Source organism: Egretta garzetta, unplaced genomic scaffold (assembly GCF_000687185.1).
Source record: "Egretta garzetta isolate BGI_Z169 unplaced genomic scaffold, ASM68718v1 scaffold287, whole genome shotgun sequence".
Classification (NCBI taxonomy): domain Eukaryota; kingdom Metazoa; phylum Chordata; class Aves; order Pelecaniformes; family Ardeidae; genus Egretta; species Egretta garzetta.
Genome location: NW_009260435.1, coordinates 3518026 through 3524660, shown reverse-complemented (window position 1 = coordinate 3524660; position 6635 = coordinate 3518026). Strand labels below are relative to the sequence as shown.

At 40.0% G+C, this 6635-nt stretch overlaps 1 protein-coding gene across 1 annotated transcript in view; it reads right to left on the bottom strand.

The window, feature by feature from the left end:
* ETFA (electron transfer flavoprotein subunit alpha) overlaps window positions 1-6635 on the bottom strand; it is a 42287-nt gene that overhangs the window by 26302 nt on the left and 9350 nt on the right. The window lies entirely within an intron of this gene.

Genomic DNA, 6635 nt, shown 5'->3' with positions numbered 1-6635 from the left:
AATGGGAATATTAACCTTCAAGTCTTTGTTTATCCTATGTAAAGCCTAAATTAATACTCAAATTGTGATCAATGTAACATGGAACACAAGGAAAACAAAATATATGTATTAATATGGCCAAAGCACAAATATTAACACAACGCTAAAGACTGCACAGGCAAACACTACTTTTTTAAACATATATTCTGACCCCATCTCCCCTCATGCCAAATACGCACTTACCCACCACTTAAACTAGGAAAAAAAAGCTTTGAAAAATGGAGAGTCTAAAATTTGTCAACCACACAAAGCCTACCAACATGCTAAGCTTCACAGAGAGAAAGCAAATCCCAAGGACTTCCCTGAAGGTAATCACAGTGTAAAAATATAAATACAAAGATAAGGTTTTGCAGAATCAGGATCATAATTTGTCATTTTTATTAAAACAATAAAGATTCTTGTAAACGTGCTCTGCATTTCATCTTTTATGCCTAAGGTTACTTGTTACAATTAAAGATTCTACGATCGTTTGAAGCCAATTGCCAGTAACAAAATATTTATTGCCAATATAGATCAGACACCATATTTTTATGTTTCATACATCATTTGCAATAAAAGTTATGAGATTTTAGTCACCGTTTGAAGAATAAATCCATGCTTTTGTGGCAAAAGGCCCACTTTTCCAATGATTTACAGCCATGTTGCAGGGTAAAGTGGACCATGCTCCTAAAAGATTCTGAAGTTTTCAAGTTTCCAAAGGGAGCCACATGTATTTTAAACACGCACTTAATTTTGACCATATCATGGTCTTTTCCCTAAATAAGTAATGCACCACCAGAGGAGCTCTGTATCATTCTGTCAAACGATTCTAGAATAAACTGAGAAATAATTTTTTTAGCCAAAAAGAGTAAGAGCAATGGATGTTGCTTGAGCAGACTGGATATTACTGCATTAAGCTAGGTATTATTTCTAAACTGACAATTCCACATTTTATATTTGTGAGAACTGCACACCGGAAGGTCACTTTATGCCTACACACATGACATTTCTGAACACAAAGACCAGACCAGATTTATTTTAAATTAAAACTCACATTCAACATCTTGGGTGAAAATCCTGGATGACAAGATTCCTACATGAGTCTGAATTCTAATACACTAACACACGTAAATTTTTTTTTTTAATAAACAAAACCAAAACAAACTCAAACTGACTTTTGTTTGTTATAATAAAGATTCTGCAGTAAAACCAGAGGGTAATTCACTCAATCACGTATGATCCTGAAAACTGTGACTCAGCAATGAGTCAATGAAGAGGGCAGGTAGTTATTTTGATGAAATAAGTTGTCCAGCTGCACACGTGTGAGAACAGCCCATTATTTCACTGACCTCATTTCTCCACCTGTATGTGGGCAGGATGTCTAGCTTCAGCCTAGATAAAATAGGAAGGTTGAGTACAAACCTAAGCAGCTAACAGCAAGGATAAAAAGCACAAGAAATAAGACACACAGAACAACCAAACTAGTGAAAACAATGCCTTGAGAGGGAACAGCACTCAGCGCTTGTGCCACAGAAGGTTCCTGGTGAAAACCAAGCTCTGGAAAATGAGGCTACCCAAAGAAATCAATTACAGTTAAACATCCTACAAACTCGGGCAATTGAGTGGCTTCTCAAGCATGCCAGTAGACCATGAACACATCTGCCAGCAACCAGTAGAACTGGAAATTTATTTCACCTAGGTTTAGATATAAATCAAAGCTAGGCACCTATGTTCCTCTACAGCAGAAACATCTACATTTCCTCTCTGGTGGCAACTCCAGACAGTGATTCAGTTTATTCCAAAATAAACATTCATGAAGGAAAACCGTCTGGAGTTTCCAACTCTGCTGGCCCTCCAGCATTTACTGTAGAGCAAACCTGGCCTCTGACTTCCAGATGTCTAAAAGTTGGTAAGATTAACCTAGATCAGTCAAGCCACTTGCAAAATACCAAAGGATTCGCTGAATCTATCATCTCGAGTTTCCCCAAAGCATCTTTTTGCTCCCCACCTGAGAAACCCAGCAATGTTTTCCAAGCAGAATGTGAAAAATTTAAGAACAGTATCTGAGTTTCTAGACTTCAGACAAAATAACTGTGACCATTCACTACTACTGTCCCAGCCAAATGTTAGAAATGTGGACAGGCTAGTACCCATGCACAGATAAACCCACACAAGAGGCCAACACCCCGTACAACCAGGTGAGCTGCTCTTCACAGCAATACCAATGCAAACTGCTCCTACATTGGTCTTTCAGCACAGAGGCAGGTCACCTGAACAGCACACAAGCAGGCCCAGCACTTCTTAAATAGGGATTTGCTGCTTATACGCTACAAAACCTATGCATTAAGAGCTAGAAAATCCCAGACAAAAGCGTTGCAAATCTTTGCTTGGTGAGACTAGTGAGCAGACAGGTATCAATGGCCCCTACAGTCAACAGTCGATAGCTAACTGCCTGCAGCCTGCTCCAAGGACATTCACTGTATTGCAGGAATTATGAAATCAGCTCTAGAAGTAAGACGTGGCAGGCACAGGAACAAACAATGTGATGGCCAAAAAGCCTTTCCAGAAATGCAAGAGCCCCAGCAGGTGTATTCTGCATGGCCCCATGCTCCCAATGTGCATGCATATAAAACAGGCTATTAGAAACTTCACCCAGGAAACTGAAGTTTGCCTCCCAGCTTCTTCAGAGGAACCACTGAAAGTTTTGGGAACCGAACCTAAATAGAAATTCACAAGGCAAAAGCACCTAACAACTGGATCCACAGAGGTATCTCTAGAGCTGATTTTCTCAGCTGTAAAAGCAAGCTGTCCAGAAATTAAAATTTTAAAACTGCTTAGCAGGAATTACGTATCTCACAGAGACCCATTACCACTGGGCAAAATTCCCAAGAACTGACTCCAGGAACTAGGAATTGGGGTATTACTAAAGATCATGGCTACATTCCTATACAACAAAACAATGCCTAATTCTATTAATAGACAGTCTTGTAGCTGCAAAACTTAAAAAAAAAAAAGAAAAAGAAAAACAAGTATTTGGGAAGCTCAGGGAGAGGAGGGAGCTCTAGCAATAAAGCTTATACTTCCCTTAGAACCTCTGTACAGATATGGCTGCAGAAAAGGTCTAAGCAACAGCTTTTTAACTCCAGAAAACACTAACTAGAAAGACAACACAAAAGGCACTTGAACTGAAAAGGAGCTATGACTGCAGCAAAGAACAGCAAAGGAAATAAAGAAAACACTTATAAAATGAAATTATTTAGGAATCACAATAAAGACTTAAAATTAAAAAGGCACTGATGCAGCAATAGAAAGATGCAATACAGAAGAAACTTTTCCAGACACATCCCATGTAAACCATTAATAAAAATCAAAGCAACTAAGCTGTTTTGAAATACAGACAACACTACTGAAAGTGAACTCAATATAGATGAATACATTTTGAAAGGTAATAGCCTGTGCTTATCAATGACAATTGAAGGATACATACAAGGTATTCCCTAAGATTACAAATGTAGCCCAGTACTTTCTGAGTAAGGTGTGTTTCAGGCTATTAAACCTATTTATCTGAACTCTCTCAGGCTAAAAAAAAAAAAAAAAAAAAGAAACCTACATGTGCATCATGAGATATATGTGACTGAAATAAAGTCCACCATTTTCAGAGACACGGGAAACTAAAAGCTCTGAACAAACCAACAGGAACTCAAAGACTCAACAGCTGTGAAAACTGGGTCCCCCCAAAACACTGTAAAGACAAAAAAAAAGTACCTGCTCAGTGTCACTAAAAATTAAACAAGGGACATTTCACTTTATTCAAAAGCTATTGTGTGGCAAAATACTACACTACAAAGTGAGAAAGAAAACCTGACAATTAAGACCACTTTCACCTGAAGATCTCCAACAGCTTCAGCAGAACATGCCTATTATTTTCTTTAAGCCAACCCTAAAGCATCCCTTGCCTCCAAAAAAAATGCATCTCAGAAGCAAATGCAACTTTTATTCTATCTGGACCCTTAAAACAACAGCAGAACCCTGAAATACTATACAAAGCGGTATTTGTTTTCTTAAGAAACAGAGAGCCACAATATCCTTCACTCTTTCATTCTATCGCTAGGGTTTTTTTGAGGGAGTGTGGAGGTAGGAAGTAATGGAGACTAAGAGATTTGTTTATGACTTGAAATAGTCAAGACTAGCACTGCTTGCCCTTCATGAATATCCTTAGGATTAATTCTAACTTCAACACAGGTTGAAGGACAACTGGATACAAAATTAAAGGCATTGGTATTATACCCACCTATGACCAACTTGGCCCCAAACTGCTGTGTAATGTCATAGAAGAAGAAATAGAACAAAAACAAGAACAACAAAAAAACCAGCCCAACCAACCAACATTGTGAACAGGCAAAAAAGCAGGCACTTGTTTATCTGATAAAAATGACAAAGAACAGAGATTGTTAAGGGAATACGTTACCTGACTGTTGTTTTATAATAGTAGGAATGTGTGACCTCAAAATGCCCCTTAACTAAAAGGCGGCAAGACAATCCTGATGATCACAATTTCATATCATTACAGGTTTGGAAGGAGCCTTGAGCTCATATGAAGCTATCCTCCAAGAGATGCAAAGCAACCATACCTATACTATTTCCAACATAGCTGTCTAGCTTATTGTTAGCGTGTTTCAATGATGAAGACTCCTAGGCAATCTATTCCAAAAACTTACTATCCTTTCAACTAGACAGGATTTCTTATTGTATGGGGTTGTTTAGTCTGGAGAAAAGGAGGCCGAGGGGAGACCTTATCGCCCTCTACAACTACCTGGAGGAGGCTGTAGTGAGGTGGGTATTGGTCTCTTCTCCCTAGTAATGGGAGATACAACGAGGGGAAACGGCCTCAAGTTGCGCCAGGGCAGGTTTAGGCTAGACATTAGGAAACATTTTTTCAATGAAAGGGTTGTCAGGCTCTGGAACGGGCTGCCCAGGGAAGGGGTCAAGTCCCCATCCCTGGAGGTATTTAAAAGACAGGCAGATGACATGCTTAGGGATGGGGTTTAGTGGTGGAATGGCAGGGTTAGGTTAATGGTTGGACTTGATGATCTTAAAGGTCTTTTCCAACCTAAATGATTCTATGATCTTAACTCTTTGTAGCTATCTTAAATAGCTTTCTTGCAATTTAAGCTAACAGTTATTATTTTATCATCCATGGACCAGTGAAATGGCTTATTCCCACCTCTGCACCAACTTTTTCTGTACTTGTAGTCTAATATTCCTCCTCAGTCCTCCCATCTTTAAGTTATGCAACTCCAACCTCTCCTCATTTCTCATACTTTACAGGTGTCTCGCATCCTGTTTTTCTCTAGAGACTATTCACTCTTAAACTGCATGAGCATTTGCAGTGCTAAACTGGGTTTTGCTTTGCTTCTCTTGCAGACTACGCTGTTACCCACACACTGAAGATGCACACGGTGTTTTATTGGCTTTATATTGTAAATTTATGAGTTTAGATGCATATGGCTGAAAAACAAGGACCTCATGTTTCCAGGACATGAACCTGAACTGTGCAGCGATCATGAGAGTAAAGTAGTATTTATACAGCAGTACCATATGTTTTAGGAGCTCCAGAGATCATCGAGACCTTTGCTCTGGAAAGCCTACAGCCTAACAATAACTGAAAGATGGCCATGATTATGACAGGTGTAATTTTTAGATTAACCAAATCACGTATACCCTGGTCTACCTTTGCTCTTCTTTTAAGCCATTCTCAGTACCTGAAATAGATTAATAGATCCACAATTCCTATTTTAGAGCTGTACAGAACTGTAATACTTCTAAAAGCCTTAGAGAGCTCAAAAAGAAATTTGCGAGATTTAAAGCTCTTTTAGAAGAGCTATTGACACACAGTTGGAGCAGAGGGAGTGTCTCCTAGTGCATGCTATGAGATCGAACAGATATTCAGGGACACTTCATGAATCAGCTACTCCAACTAACCTTGAGTTCACCTAGTTGTTAAATTTGGTAACACAGCCACCATAACACATTAAGCAGCAAACAGCTTCCAGAAACCCAGCAACCCTCCAGCTGAACAATATGAAAGTCAATATGGAAAAGCAACAGGTGTTTCACATTAGCTTTGGTCCACAGATTGTGATGGTTAAAGCAATCATGTTCCTGCACAGCTGAGTTCATGTGACTGAAAAATACTGCATTAATCTCTCAAAACCCCAAAAAGCCTCTTCCCGGGCCACAATTTTTTCTAACATTGTTAAAGTTTGCAACAACAAACTCCCAAGAGTCTTTTCCAGCTGTGAGGAGAGTACCTCAGCTAGTCCGAGGGTGGATAAGAGCGAGGACTCAGAGAAATTCGACTTCCCTTATGACTACGTTAGCGCTTCATACAGGACAACAATCTTCAACTCTTGCCCGCAGCGAGCACTGTGAGGGAAAGGCCTCTTAAACACCCGGCATCCCCTCAGAAGCTTTATTTTTAACAGCCACAGTGTGGAAGAGAAGTGGAGTCCAGCGGAGGAGTTCGGCCCCGGCGGCGCCTGTTGCTCACCCCCCCCGGACACCCGCTCGGCCACCGCTGCAGGGCGGGCGGACAGCAGAGCTCGGCCCCACGCCCC